Genomic DNA, 15,336 nt, shown 5'->3' on the forward strand with positions numbered 1-15,336 from the left:
TCCAGTATGGTGGCCTCTGGCTAGTCATTTACTACTCGAACATTGCGTTCTCCCAGAGTGAGCATCCCAAGAGAACCGTGTGGAAGTTGCATCATCTTGGCTTGCCTAGCCTCGGAAGCCACTCAGCATTACTTCCACTGCACCCTACTGGTTACGAGCATGTCACGAATACATCAGGAGAGCTTCCCCATCTCGTCTCTTGACAGGAGTGGTGTCAATGACGTGGCAGACATGTTTTAAAACCACCTCTGTCATTAGAAAATGCATGTTAGGAATACGTCTTGGAAATACAAGTTAGATACGTCTTGGAAAACAAGTTAGATCAGATGTTTTACAACCGATTTAAAGAATATCTCTGTGTTTGTAACTGTATCTTGTGCTGATACCATTATTTTGGTGGTTTGGTGATAGTGAGGGGTGAGTTCCAATTTTCACAGGGACTCATCTGGTTCTTTGTGAACGATTGCTTTGTTCTGTTCGAGGGGCTTTTTCCTGAATCTTTTCACCACATAACAGGACACGTGACCTCTTCCTGTAGACTTGCATTCCATTAGTTTATTTGAACTTCAATGGCTTTCTGTCCTCAGAAACTCTCTAATCAATAGACAAAGTTCCTAACCTTTCAGCAGTTTAATAACCTTATAACTTGATTCTATCATTAGCACGTATCCCTTTTAGAGGCCAATTATCCCAGTTGATGATTAGGTGTTATCACAAGCATCCCAGGTGGGGATTTTCCCAGCCTGCTTTGTGGCAGTCCCCCAGGTACCGCACAATCACATCTTCTCTGGCACTCCTGTAAGCTGGCTTCCAGGTGCAGCTTACTCTTCCAGAGAAGGATTAGCTTATTTGCATTCATATGTGCTTTGTCATGTAGAGGGATTGGCAGGAAAAATTGCTGGAGGTACAATTTCTTGCCTCCAGGTGAAGCCAAGCTTCTCACTGTGAAGTCCAGTGGGTTTATTTTGAGTAGGCTGTCTGCCAGAGAGAGAGCTCTGCTGCTGTGTTGTTCCCAGACAAAAGTCACGCATTTTTTTTGTAAGAGCCTCAGAATCTCCAGAAACAAGTAAAGGAAGTTGATGGAAGTGATGGCCCTTGGAAGAAATATGTCAAGACAAGACCCAGGAGATGCTAGCAACCATGTCTCCTAGGGACATGTTATCTGGGGAATAATGTTTTTGTGGCTGTTGCTAGAAATCCAGCTCCTTTAGCCAGTACTTCTGTTAGAGTATTTCTGACCCTTGAAGCCCTTTATGCTGGGATCTGTAGTGACTGGTTCTCACGGCATCCCAAACACAAGGCCTCTACCAGTAATTGGTTGAACAAATTTCTACAGTGTCTGGCAAGAAGGGAAAGATTAAAGGATGCTGATTCTGTCACAAAAGAACATGTACTGTTGATTTCCTTATATGATTACCAAAATGGTTGTAATGACCCCTCTCCAATATTAGTTGCCTGCTGTGGTGAAGAATCAGTTGTGAAAGGGTTTGAGTTCTAAGAGAGTGTCTAGGGTTTACTTTCAAATTCTTCTCACTGGAAGCTGTAGGACGTAGGGTAAGTTAGACTACTTCTTGAGGCCCTGATGTCCTCAATTATAAATTCCAGAGTATGACATAAGATGGAGTATGGCTGAAGATGACCATTGTTACCTGACTCAGTAGAAATATTAATTTAATTTTATTCATTTTTATTTTTTTTCTTCCACACATACATTTATTAAACAAACATTTCTGGACAAAAAGGCACAGAATGATTATATAAATTGTTTTGTAAGCCTACTGAAACCTCAGCAGTTTGGCTTCTGTGTATGCATAAAAGACTCACCAGAGGGCACAGGGGCAGGAATTGCAAGCTTATTGTCAGAATCAGGCAACCAGAAGTCTTCTGAATCCATAGGTGGATCCGGGCTCACTGGGGGCTCTAACAAGACACCGAGAAACGTTAATTTTAAATGATAACTCTAATTGTTTGGATTCAAATGGACTGTTCTCATTTTTAACATCCAAGAATAATTTCTGCTCCTTTTTGAAAAATGATTTATTTATTTATTTATCTGAAAAGAAGATCAGAGAGAGAAAGAGACAGCGAGAATATGAGTGATTGATCTTACATTTGCTGGTTCACTCCCCAAATGGGTGCCATGGTTTGGGCTGGGACAGGCCAAAGTCAGGAGCCAGGAACTTCATCTGGGTCTCCCACATGGTTGGCAGGAGTCCAAGCACTTGGGCCATCTTCCTCTGCTTTCCCAGGCACATTATCAGGGAACTGGATTGGAAGCAGGCAGTGGCTTACCCACCGTGCCACAATGCCAGCCCTCTTTTTCTTTTTTTTTTTTTTTCTCTCTTTATTGGGCTGATCAGGAGAATGGAAGTCACTCTAGGTATCCCAAGATGCACGGAAATTAATACAGGGAATTAGAGATGTTCAAAGCAAATGAAAGGGCTAAAGGAGAAACGTCTCTGGTAAGATTTGGAATTTTGAGAAACTTCTGCCCATAAGTCCATTTGCCTGTGTTCCTGGAGTTGGTGATCTATGGGGGATGCTGAGGAAGGCTTGGCAGGTTGTCACGTCTGCCATTTACTGAAGCCCTCAGTCTGCCCACTGTTACCATGTGAGAATTACTGTTTCTGGTTTTTTTAAAAAATGATTTCCTTTTTTAAAAAAAGATTTATTTTATTTATTTGAAAGACAGAGTTACAGAGAGGGGTAGAGAGAGAGAGAGAGAGAGAGAGAGAGGTCTTCCATCAGATGGTTCACTCTCCAAATAGCCACAACAGCTGGAGCTGGGTCAGACCGAAGCCAGGAGTCAGGAGGTTCTTCCTGGTCTCCCATGCGGGTGCAGGGGCCCAAGGACTTGGGCCATCCTCCACTGCTTTCCCAGGCCACAGCAGAGGAAGAGAAGCAGCCGGGACTAGAACCGGCACCCATATGGGATGCTGGCACTTTAGGCCAGCCAGGGCTTTAACCCGCTGCACCACAGTGCCAGTCTCAGTGTCTGTTTCTTTTCCACCTTCCACATCACTGCGGAATGCCCTTTACTTTGGCTCAAATAACAAAGGAACAGATAAGCATTCTTTAGAAAAATTTTGAATTATTTTCTGTTTGAAAATAACTTTGAGGAATTGAGAATGCTGTATTTGGGATATTTTTGCTAAACATTATGGTCTTCCCTTGCACCATGAAGTTATGCCTTTAGAATAGTTCCATCAGGAAACAGTAGACTGAAGCTTTACAATTCAGGTGGATACAGATTCATTTTTTAAAAAAGATTTTTTTTTTTATTTGAAAGTCTGAGTTATAGAGAGAAAGAGAGGGAGAAGCAGAACCAGTATCCGCTGGCTCACTCCCCAATTGGCCACAACAGCCGGAGCTGTGCCAATCCGAAGCCAGGAGCCAGGAGCTTCTTCTGGGTCTCCCATGCGAGTGCAGGGGCCCAAGGACTTGGGCCATCTTCTACTGCTTTCCTAGGCCACAGCAGAGAGCTGGATCGGAAGTGGAGCAGCTGGGACTTGAACCAGCACCCATATGGGATACTGGCACTGTGGGTGGTGGTTTTTACCCGCTATGCCACAGCGCCGGCCCCACAGATTCATGTTTGGCACTGTACTCTTCATGCTAGGGCTCTGTAGTTGAAGGTGAACTGTCGCTGCGCTTTGATCTGAGCAGGGTGGCTGAAGAATCACAGTGGATTTATGAGGCCAGGCTGCTCACTGGCCTCTTCCGAAGAATGGATTTTCTGGTTCTGTAGCCTCTGGTCTTCACTTTGGCTGAAAAATTCAGCTTGGAGCTGCAAATCTCACAGGTGTGTGAGAACTGCATCTCAACCCAAGTCGATAGTTCAATTAATTGACAATATGATGCCATTTAATTTATAAGATGGTGAGAACAATCCATAAAAGAAATTCTACCACCATTTCAGGTTCTTTCCCACTTAGGAAGTGCCCCCTGTGTGTGGGGGTGCAGGGAGGCATAGTATGATGTCTAATGGGTATTTTTGAATTCGATGAGCAAGGTTTTTGTGCAACCTGTGCCAAACTTTGGGAGTTAAACAAATGAATGCTTTGAGATCAGAAGCCTTTGTGGAAAATTCTGTACCTATGTTAGATAAGGCCCCTCCTTTAGAAGCAGCCCAGGGTGTTTATGAAGGCATTCCACTCTGCTTGTCTTGTGTCTGCTCACTTCAACATAATGTGTCCTACAGTGTGTTCCCCCTGGTTCCCTAAAGAGGAGGCCCCTCTCTCTATTTCCTTTTTTCTTTCTGTACCTGCATATCCACAACAAACTGACTATATCCTTGCATTGCCCTTGAAGTGCCAAAACAACAAATAAATAAACAAACAAATCCAAGAAACTAGAGGAAATAATCCTTTGTTTCCGGGAAACTGTGCTGTGGTATAAGTGCACCAGAAGTCGTGATTATTATAAGTGAAGTGTTGAATTGTTGGAAAGATGTGGAGCCATTTCAGATAGTTGTCTTGTTTTAAGACGCCTGAGCCAGTCTTTAAAGCCCTATTAATCAGCACTTCTTTCCATCTCATCCCTGACTGCTGACCCTGAGCTGGCAGTGGAAGTTAAGTCTTTATGTGAAAGTGATTTAATGTTACTTCTGCATGGATAAAGGCACAAAATCATGGCCATGGACAGAGAATTGGAAATCTGAAGGCTCCTTTAGAGCAGAAGTTACAAGTGTTAAAATTGCCAGTGATAGATAATGCTGTAGGTGTGTTTATTTCTAGCCCTATGCAAAACAAAGTCAACTTGAGCTCTATAAAGGTGGATGCTATCTGTGTCTCCTTTATGTATTAGAGATATATTTGCTCTATATTATGATGTGTTGTACATATTATATATCCCTTTTATGTATAATTTTCTGTGGATTCATATTACTAAAGAAAATGGTTTGAAATAATATAATCACTCTATACTCTTCTGCTTTCCTTTGAGATTTTTTTGTCAGTTACCATAGTTTCAATGTAATCTCTGTTTTTAATAAGACAGGTGCAGGTTGGGGGTTCACGAGAACTCCGTAAGGTCACACTTAGCAAAGGCTATCCACTTGCCTTCAGTGTTCATGAAAGAAATGAACCAAAATGTCAGCTAATGCACCAGTTGTTCTATGTGTAAGGTGTTGGAATGAATGCCAGGAAGAGTGATGTGGAGGGAGAATTAGAGGGAAGGGAATTAAGCACTCTTTACTCACTCCTTACCCTTGCCTACCATCCACCGTATTTTCACCTTCATTCAATTTTCGTATATTTGTGTACATGTTTACTGTTCCTCATAGATTATAGTATCTTTGAGGGCACGCTTAATTCATCGCCTCCCATCCCAGCCTAAAGCATTTAGCAATGCTTCTTGTACACGTTTCTTTCAGCAACTCAGGAGCAGAAAGCAGCTTTACGATCTGCTAACCCATGAGTGTGCTTGTAAATCACCAATGTTAGGGAAACCTTCAGGGAATTAGGTTGCCTTAAGACTCCGATAAATCTTAAGTAGCAGGTTGAATGGTGTCCTGTAAAAAGGTGCGCGTTCTGATACCCAGAACACTGTGATTGGGATTTTATTTGGAAAAAGGGTCTTTGCAGATGTGATTAAGTGAAGGATCATTCAATGAAGAGATCATCCTGGAGTATCTGGCTGGACCCTAAATCCAATGATAAGTTTCCTCGTAAGAGACACAGAGGGGAAATTTGGCAGAGAGATGAGGAAGTGGCCATGTGACCATGGAGATGGAGATTGGAGTGATGCAACCATGGTCCAGGGTCCACCAAAGACTGTTGGAGCCACCAGAAGCTAGGAGAGGGTGTGGTATGGATTCTCTCCTAGAATGATATCTTGATTTCACACTTCTAGGCTCTAGGACTACAGGAAAACAAATTTCTATGGAGTCAACAACATTGTGTCGTTTTATCATGTTAGTCCTAGGAAACCAATAGATCTTGGTTCTGGAAAAGTCCTCTTGGAGATCACACAGCCTGTATCTGAAAAATATGAGGGACGAAGTACAGCTGTGGGCTTCCTGGTGTTCCCTTTTCAAATCCTTCTTCACCAATACTGTACTAGGGGACTTCTCAGCATAGACTCTGGGGACAGGAGAATTGCATCCTGATTGAAACTAAGACTTCAGCTGCCACACTATTCAGAGAGCAGCCTTGCCTGGGAGATGAGGGTCAGAAAGGGAAGGTACTACCTCTCACAACCTCCTGCTTTTTGAATGATGTTGTAGAGCCCTGATTCTCCATTGGTATTTTATCCCTGTAGGCAGACAAGTTACTATTAAACAACAGACTGTTTCAAGATAACATCTGAACAGACTTATGACAGTGAAGTAGGAGAAGAAATCAAAGTGAAGGAAATATTTGTATGTAGACAGATGCTCCATAGAGGAACTGAACCTTGAGCTGGACTGTGGGGAAAAAAAAGGGTTTGAGTAAGTGGTGAGTGGAAAGGAGTATATTTTAAGTGGATGCACAGTGGGAAGATTAAGCAGGAGGAGTAGAAAATAGCATTGATTGAAGGGAAGGTCCAGAGAAGCATGTGTTCAGTTGCCATAAAAGGAATCTGGATTTATTCATCTGGGGACCCATTGCAGTTAGGTGAGTAGGGCTACAGCCTTAAGGAGTTATCACGGGTAATGTGGATGACACTGCGAATCACAACGCTCAAGTGCGGAAAGGACATCAAATCCCCCTCTCTTCCCCACTCCCAGCAAATCTTTCTTGATTTCTCTGGGCAAGGTTGAGTGCCCCTTATCTGCTGGACCCTGTGCATAATTCTACAACTGCTCTTGAGTATCTCTCTATGTGGTTTGGATTCCTCCTAAATCCAAAAGTTCTACAGAGAAATTTATTTCAGCCACTCAGCACAAGACTTGACTTCTAGTAGGTACTCCAATACTATTTCTACTGAACTCCACTGAATTTCAAGAGTGACTCCTGTACAAGATTAAAGGCCTGCACTCCAGTCCTAACAGCTATTGTCCCTTCATAGTCAGGAGCTGTACAAAATGGTCTTTTAATAAATTTCACACTTGGGCAAACCAAGCCCACGAAGTCTAACTCAGGGAAAGTCTAACTCTTTCATGGTTTCAGGTCTGTCCTAATTGGGAGGCAAACCTTCCATTTTTCTTTTTTTTTTAAATTTATTTATTTATTTGAAAGTCAGAATTACACACAGAGAGAGGAAAGGCAGAGAGAGAGAGAGAGGTCTTCCATCAGATGGTTCACTCCCCAATTGGCCGCAACGGCTGGAGCTGCGCCAATCTGAAGCCAGGAGCCAGGAGATTGCTCCAGGTCTCCCACATGGGTGCAGGGGCCCAAGGACTTGGGCCATCTTCTACGGCTTTTGCAGGCCACAGCAAGGAGCTGGATCAGAGGAGGACCAGCTGGGATTAGAACCGGTGCCCTCAGGTCAGGGAGTTTACCTGCTGTGCCACAGTGCCAGCCCCTTCCATTTTTCAATAGAAGTTTCAAAGGAAACATGTAAACCAAAGGCAGAGGGTTGCCCATATTTGGTGAGGACCTGTTTGGGTTCTGCACGCTATACAAAAGATCAGATATTAGGGGCTGGCGCCGCGGCTCACTTGGCTAATCCTCCACCTGTGGCACCGGCACCCCAGGTTCTAGTCCCGGTTGGGGCACTGGATTCTGTCCTGGTTGCTCCTCTTCCAGGCCAGCTCTCTGCTGTGGCCTGGGAGTGCATTGGAGGATGGCCCAAGTCCTTGGGCCCTGCACCCGCATGGGAGACCAGGAGAAGCACCTGGCTCCTGGCTTTGGATAGGTGCAGCACGCCAGCTGCAGCGGCCATTTGTGGGGTGAACCAACGGAAAGGAAGACCTTTCTCTCTGTCTCTCTCTCTCACTGTCTAACTCTGCCTGTCAAAAAAAAAAAAATCAGATATTAGGGAAGAGAGTATATCTGCTTGGGAGATGCCCAACCTGTGTTTTTGTTCCTTTTCTTCCAGATGTGTAATGGGCTAGGATGAGGCGAGGAGCTCGCTCGCCCTGAACCTTGGATTTCTGGGAGGGTTGCTTGGAAAGCTGCTAGTTGCCATGGTGCCTGCAGGACATGAACAGGAGGCCATTGTTACAGGGAAACGCACGCGAGTGCGGGTGGAGAAGGGAGGGGTGGAGTATAACCGCTCACCTTGTGTGAAGTCTTGGCATTGTCAACTTCTAAATACAGGCAAAGGGAGAAGTCGTTTGCTATGATGGACATGTAAAACAGAGTACCTACCTTTAAGGTAGCGTGAGAGACAGGCAATGCATTCAAGTATCTGTGACTAAGTAGTTTTCCTTGTTTTGATGTGTCTTAGCTGTTTGCAGGTACTATCCCTAAGGCCTTGAATGCTGGCTTTGTTTTTTCCCCCTGTCTTAATGTGATTCTCTCTTTATACTTATTAATAATTCAGACACGTTGCCTAACAACAGGTTCCCAAATATCTGGAGAAATTTAGTCCCTTACAATAGAGAATAGTTGAAAGCTGAGAAAAATTGAGGCAGCTTTTCTGCATTTCACCATGTCGCTGCCCATGCTGGGTGTTGAGATCTGAGCCTCTTTGCTTTCCTAGTTGGAAACTTTAGGGCATATAAATATTTATATTAGATCTAGGCTTGACCTATCCATAGATAGAGTGATCTGAAGAACACTCTGAACATGTGAGAAGTGTGTCTTACTCTAGAAATCCTGTCCTCATAGTAGTCCTGTGTCCTCCCCTCACTGGAGGGGATCCGGGTCAATTCTCAGTGCCTTTCTGCAGGTCACCTTGACTTGTCCTGTGACTGGAGGAAGACCATTTGGTTCAAGAGTTTATTTGCCTCTTTTTTTTTTTTTTTTTTGACAGGCAGAGTGGATAGTGAGAGAGAGAGAGACAGAGAGAAAGGCCTTCCTTTGCCGTTGGTTCACCCTCCAATGGCCGCTGCAGCCGGCGCACTGCAGCCAGCGCACTGCACTGATCCGAAGGCAGGAGCCAGGTGCTTCTCTTGGTCTCCCATGGGGTGCAGGGCCCAAGCACTTGGGCCATCCTCCACTGCCTTCCCGGGCCACAGCAGAGAGCTGGCCTGGAAGAGGGGCAACCGGGACAGAATCTGGCGCCCCGACCGGGACTAGAACCTGGTGTCCCAGGGCTGCTAGGTGGAGGATTAGCCTAGTGAGCTGCGGCACCGGCCAAGAGTTTATTTGCTTCTTAATGTGTCTTAATGTGTTTTTTTTTTTTTTTAACACATACCTCACTTAATTGCATAAAATAGCTCAGCCACAGAAATGTCAGCACAGTTTAGTAAGGAGTATCAGTCAGAGTTCCCTAGGGATATGAAATCAGCGGGATGGGTAGACAAATACAAGAAAGAGATTTATCGTGAGGCATAGATGTCCATGATTTTGGAGGCTGAGAAATCTCATGATCTGCTTCTGCAAGCTGGAGGCCTGGGAGAGCTGGTGGTGTAGTTCCGGTCTTCGTCTGAAAGCCTGGGAACCCAGAATGTTGCAGTCTGATAGCAGGAGAAGCAGGAGGATTCGGCTTGAGAACAGACAGCAAATTTACTTTTCTTCTGCTTTTATGTTCTGTTCAGGCTCTCAGCAAACTGAACGCTGTCCATCTGCCTGGGAGAGGAAAATCTCCCTCACTCAGTTAGATTAAAAGGCTGGTCTCTCCCAGAAACATGCTCACAGATACACACAGAGATAAGGTCTTACCAGCTATCTGGGCATCCCTTAGTCTAGTCAAGTTGGCATATAACATGAACCATCATGCAAGGAATATTTTAAAGTGCTTAGAATGCCTTAATCAATGGCAAGTCCAATTAAACGTTCACAGCTTCATATGTTGATGTCCAGCAAGTGATGGTGGTACACAATATATTTTTTCAATTCTCATTGAGCACACAGATACTTAAACATTTACACCCCTTTGTTTGTTAGTTACATGAGATGTATGATACAATTACCTACTGAAATGTATTTTCCGCTTTGTGTTGGAAATCAAATGTTTTGTTCCTTAACACAATCAGTAAACTTTCTTATAAACTTTAAAAATAAATAAAATATATCTTGTCCAATATGAAAAATACTGACAACAAAGAAATAAATCTTGTCTAATATCAAAAATGTTAACTATATTTAGCTCTGATGAAGATATAAAGTAACTGTGATTCTCATACTCTGTGATGGGAGCATAAACCAGTAAACCACTCTAAAGACTGTCACAAGTCAGCCATTATGGAAAACAGTATGGAGAGTCCACAAAAAACTGACAATAAAACTGCTGTACACTCCAGCAATCGTACTAGTTGGTATGATTCCAAAGGAAATGAAGTCAGTCTGTTGAAAAATATCTGCACTTGAAGCTTATTGCAGCACTATTCATTATATCCAAGATATGGCAAGCGAGTGTCAGTTACTCAGGAATGGCTTTGGAAACCACCTGGCAACGGAGCCTGCCTGGCAATAGGTTGTGATTGGTTAGGGCATAAACTGCCCCTTGACCAGATTGGCTGCCTTGGCTATATAACCTGCTGTACCAACTGAAATAAATGAGCCTGTGGGTTGCTCACCTCTGGCCCACTTTCACCCAACTCCCGGTGTCTGTGTGGTGATTCCACACCTCTTGCCCCCACCACACTTCTCATCTCAGAACAAATCAATCTCAACAGCGTGGCTAAGAGAGAGACAGCGTGACAGACTTGGCGAGGTCCCCCCTTGATTTTGGCAAGTAAGCCCCTCGGTGTTTTGTGTGCTGTTCGGTTATGTGAGGTGGGTACAGAACCAACTCCTACACCCCTTTCCTTGTCCTTGTCCTCGGTCTAAGTGACTCCAGGTTGGGCACACACCACCCAGAAGCGTAAAGCTGCTTCTCGGCTCCTCCTTTTACTTTCGGTTCTCCCGGCAAATTCACATAAGGGACTGATCATCCCAGAATTTGGAACCCAGTCATCTTCCCTCACTTGAGAGAGGTGACGCTCCAGAGACACCATGTGGGCATATGGCCTTGACCCAACGAATCAAGGAAGTCCCCCACTAAGCACAGGACATACTTATGATCTGATACACCACTGTCTGTTCATCTAACATAGGGAACCCCTTGCATAATACCTTCAGCCACAGAGGTGCAAGGAATTTGTTTTGTTATGGCAGCAGAGCTGTGGGTGTCTTTCCTTTGGCTAGAGTTGGTGTGGTATGCTGCTCTTAAGTGGTCAAACATGGGAAAGATAACCCCCTCTCAGAAACCCACACAGATTACCAAACATAATGAATCTGTGAGTGATAAGAGCCTGTCACTCCAGGCCACTGCCTCACAGGCAACAGTTGATGACTTAGGGAGAGAGAGCTGTGACAGCAGACAATGCAGCAATGCCTAGTCAGCCACCCCCCAAATACCCATGGCATGAATTTAGATGACCTTGATGCAATAACCTATGTGAGGGCATCCCATCAGCACCCAATGAGGATCCCCATATTTGTGGCAGTCCCCAGGCACCCCAGGCTCTCAGGGTAGCCGCTAGACCCCATCCCACCCACATGTTTGCCATTAATGTTGGAGTGGACACAGAATTCAGGCCCTGGATTCCAACGCCTGTAAAAAGGCTTCTGCTAACCAAAGGCCGAGGATATGCTTGTGTCTTTCAAGAGAATGCGGGACAGCCCATTTGGGTACCAGCCAGAAACATTAAGCCTGCAACTGATAGTCAACCAGAACCAGCTGAACAAGACTGAGAGTCTACCTTGTTAGCAGACGCACCTGCTACTGATTGTCAAGCTGCTGCCCTATCATCCTGCCCTGAGGAACTGCCCATAGCCATATCCATTACTGCTTTATACCCCACTAGCTCTGGTCAGCCATTCAAAGGGCCCACAGCCTGTGTGCGGTCACGCCATTCTTGATTACCACTGTTCCTCATTCCTCCTCATTCCTCCATCATAGGAAGCACTCCTGTGGTCTCCCATTTTGAGCGCTGGTTAGTCAACTACGGGTAAGATCCCCTGGGGGCCAACCTAAGACAGGCACAGCCCCCTACGGAGACCACATGGAAACGGGGTCAACAATGGTGTGGCCAAGAATCATGCCTCCCGTTGCTCAAAAACAAAGAAAAAGTGAGAAATGTGGTGGAATGAGAAGGCCATGCCAAGATGGCTGCTGGCAAGTGAGTGTCAGTTATGTGTGGTGACTTGGCGCCTCTCGCTCCTACCATGCTCCTCCTCTCAGAACGAATCCACAGCAACAAGAGAGAGAGGGAGAAATATTATTCAGCCATAAAAAGAGTGAAACTTTTCCATTTGTAGGAACATGGGTAGAACTGGAGGATATTATGGTACATGAAATAAGTCAGTCACAGAAAGGCACATACCAGCTGTCCTCTCTTATATGTGGAAGCTAAAAAGCTGATTTTACGAAAGTGGGGAATAGAATAGTGACTAAGAGCCTGGACAGGGCATGAGAAAGAGCGAGCAAATTTTCCATGGAGAGGGGATGATTAACACTGAGTACAGGGATGCAATTAGGAGTAATAACTTGTAATATTCCATTGAATAGTAAGAATACTATGGTTGACAATGATTAGTTGAATATATTAGTTGAATAGCTAGTAGGGAAGAGTTTAAATGTTCCCAACACAAAGAAATGATAGCTCTCTTGGGTGAAAGCTGTGCCAGTTACTCTGATTTGACTATTACACATGGTATACATTTATTGGAATATCACATGGTACCCCATACATTTGAAAAATTGCTATGTATCAATGAACATACAAATATATTAAAAATAAATTGATACAATTGCTTGGTAGTATCTACTAAGCTAAACAGATGCACACCCTTTGTACAGCAATTTCACTGTTAGGTATGCAGCAGTTCCCCCTTATCCATGGTGGACACTTTCCAAGACCCCCAGTGGTTGTCTGAAAGAGCTGTGGTACAAAGCCCTTGCAGGAGCACTGTGATTCTGCGACAGATCTGATAACAGAGAGTTACTGTGCGGCTAACTGGCGGGTGCGTTTATAGTGGTGTTGGACAAAGGACTGGCTCCTGTTCTGGGCGAGCTGGCATGTGACAGTGTGAGATTTCATGCTGCTGCTCAGAATGGTGCACAATTCAAAAACTTACAAATTGTTTATTTGTGAAACTTTCCATTTTTTCAGACCATGGTACATCACGTGTCACTGAAACTGTGGGAAGTGAAGCTGGCTAAGGAAGGACTACTGTTTAGCCAACTGGAGTGCCCATCCATATTCACCAAAAGATGCCTCCTAGCATCCTTGCAGTGTCTGTATTTGTAACATCCACCATCAGCAGTTGAATAAATTAAGAAAAAAGAACAAATATCCGCAAAATGAGATATCCTCCATCGTAATGAGAATGAATGAACTTTTATTGTAGGTAACAACAGGAACAAATCTGCCAAATATAATACTGAGTAAAAGAAGCTAGAAGAAAAATATGTTAAATAATGCTTAAAAATCAGACAAAATAATCTGTGATTTTAGAAGTCAGAGAAGTGTTTAACTTGGGTGGTGGTAAGTGGGGTGGATTACTGATAGGGGGCGGGTGTGGGTACTGTTCTGGCTTTTGACTGAGTGGTGCTTATGCTTTGCTTTATGGTGAAAATTCATCTAATAACACATTTCTTGATTTCTTTTTTAATTAGTATTTTTCTTGTTTATATATATATGTGCCTATATATTGTTATACCAATATATATAGTTATGTATGTTATGTATATTTCTGTCAATCTAACCACACACATTTGACTTACTGACTTTTGCATATGCTATAACTCAATAGACCATTTTATTTAAGAGCGAATATGAGCCTAAAGCCATGCCTGTCCTCCTGTTGTTATTGGTCCCAAAATAATTGAGTACAATATTTATATTTTCTTATATTTGATTTAAATTTCTTTTAATGATAGAATGGGAGAGAAGAAATGTTTGAAAGAAATGAGAGAGAGCAAAGCCCAAAGTTACTGGATTGAATCACACTTTAAAAACTATTTATTTGAGGGAAGTGGGAAGAGAGGGTGAGAGCGTGTTTCTGTGTGCTGCTTTGCACCACAAATACTTGCCATGGCTAGGACTGGACTGAGGCTGGGTTGAGGCAGAAGCTGGGAGCCCGGACCTCAGTCCAGGGCTCCCAGTTTGGTGACTGGGACCTCCAAGTGTCTGCATTAGCGGGAGGCTGGGGTTGGGAGCCAGAATAGGCTATTGAACCAATGCACTGATAGAGGATGTGAGTGTCTTAACCACTACAGTAAATGCCACTCCCTCATTTAAATTACCTTTTAAATGAAGCAATTGGCTAAGAATATTCTTAGATCAAGAGTGAGGTCTTTTCATGCTAAAACAAAAAGAGGTGATGATCACCAAAAAATATCAAAGTATTTAAGAGTAAGTTAAAACAATATGGTTTGACAAGCTTTAGAGATGAGTAACATCCTTCCCAAAAGACAGAAAAATAAGTCATCTAGAGTAGCCTTAAGACAATAGACAATGTCTATTGTTTGCAATAACAATTTGATTTATGTTGCATATAATACTTATCAATGGAATAAATATTTGCTATGCAAATTAAAGTAATCAAATCAAAGTGAATGAGATATCAACTTTGATTTAAATTAATCCTAAGAAATTTGAGGGAAGGATAATTAGCAATTAGACTTGAAGATAAGGGAGAAATGTGACAAAGCTAAAACAGGCAAGCAATAAAATCAGTGACAGAAGATCATTTCCTAAAATAATAACCTGCACGTATTGCTTTCTGCAGAGACAATGCAAAACAAAACAAAACAAAGCCACAAACATCTTCATATAGCATAAACTCAAGTCTTAAAATTCAGGTGCAAGGTCATCAGCATTTATAAAGTGTGGCTTAAGAAGTGTTATTTAAAACCAAGCCATTGCTGGAAGAATTATGCAGAAATTTAAAAAAGAGCACTTATTAATTCCCTTAGCTTTCTCAGAAATCCACATGTGTAACTGAAGTCTGTCTGAAATATCAGACATTTAAGGGGCCATGACTGGTGCATTGTAAATACAGTGAGTATGAAAAACATTGCAAAGTATCTCAGAGTTCCCAGGTGTAGGTCTTCCTAAGCATGCCAAGAGCCCCATGTTGTTGCCTGGACAAAGTGTTCACCCTAAAACAATCAAGGGCTGTGCTTGGAAAGTTACCAGATTTTTTGTTGGCATTTCACACAAGCAATTTCAGCATTCTCAGTAAGACAGGCATGAGAAAAGGTTAACATGTATGGCTGTAGAGAACTTGTGGCCATCAGTCTTTACCTGTAGCATAATTTAGGGAATACCAGTTTTATCCTATTTATTTCTACAATGTATTTATCTGAAGGAGA

General features: G+C 43.3%; 1 long non-coding RNA gene across 1 annotated transcript in view; it reads left to right on the plus strand.

The window, feature by feature from the left end:
* The window catches only part of LOC138846579 (uncharacterized), a 168,224-nt gene extending 154,437 nt beyond the window's left edge, over positions 1-13,787 (plus strand). The window contains exon 4 of the long non-coding RNA XR_011384102.2: positions 13,130-13,787. This is a non-coding gene — a long non-coding RNA (uncharacterized LOC138846579). The remainder of the gene's footprint in view (positions 1-13,129) is intronic.
* The last annotated feature ends 1,549 nt before the right edge of the window (positions 13,788-15,336 follow it).

The sequence above is a fragment of the Oryctolagus cuniculus genome, chromosome 18 (assembly GCF_051225735.1).
Source record: "Oryctolagus cuniculus isolate XC-2025 breed Fujian yellow rabbit chromosome 18, ASM5122573v1, whole genome shotgun sequence".
NCBI classification, from domain to species: Eukaryota; Metazoa; Chordata; class Mammalia; order Lagomorpha; family Leporidae; genus Oryctolagus; species Oryctolagus cuniculus.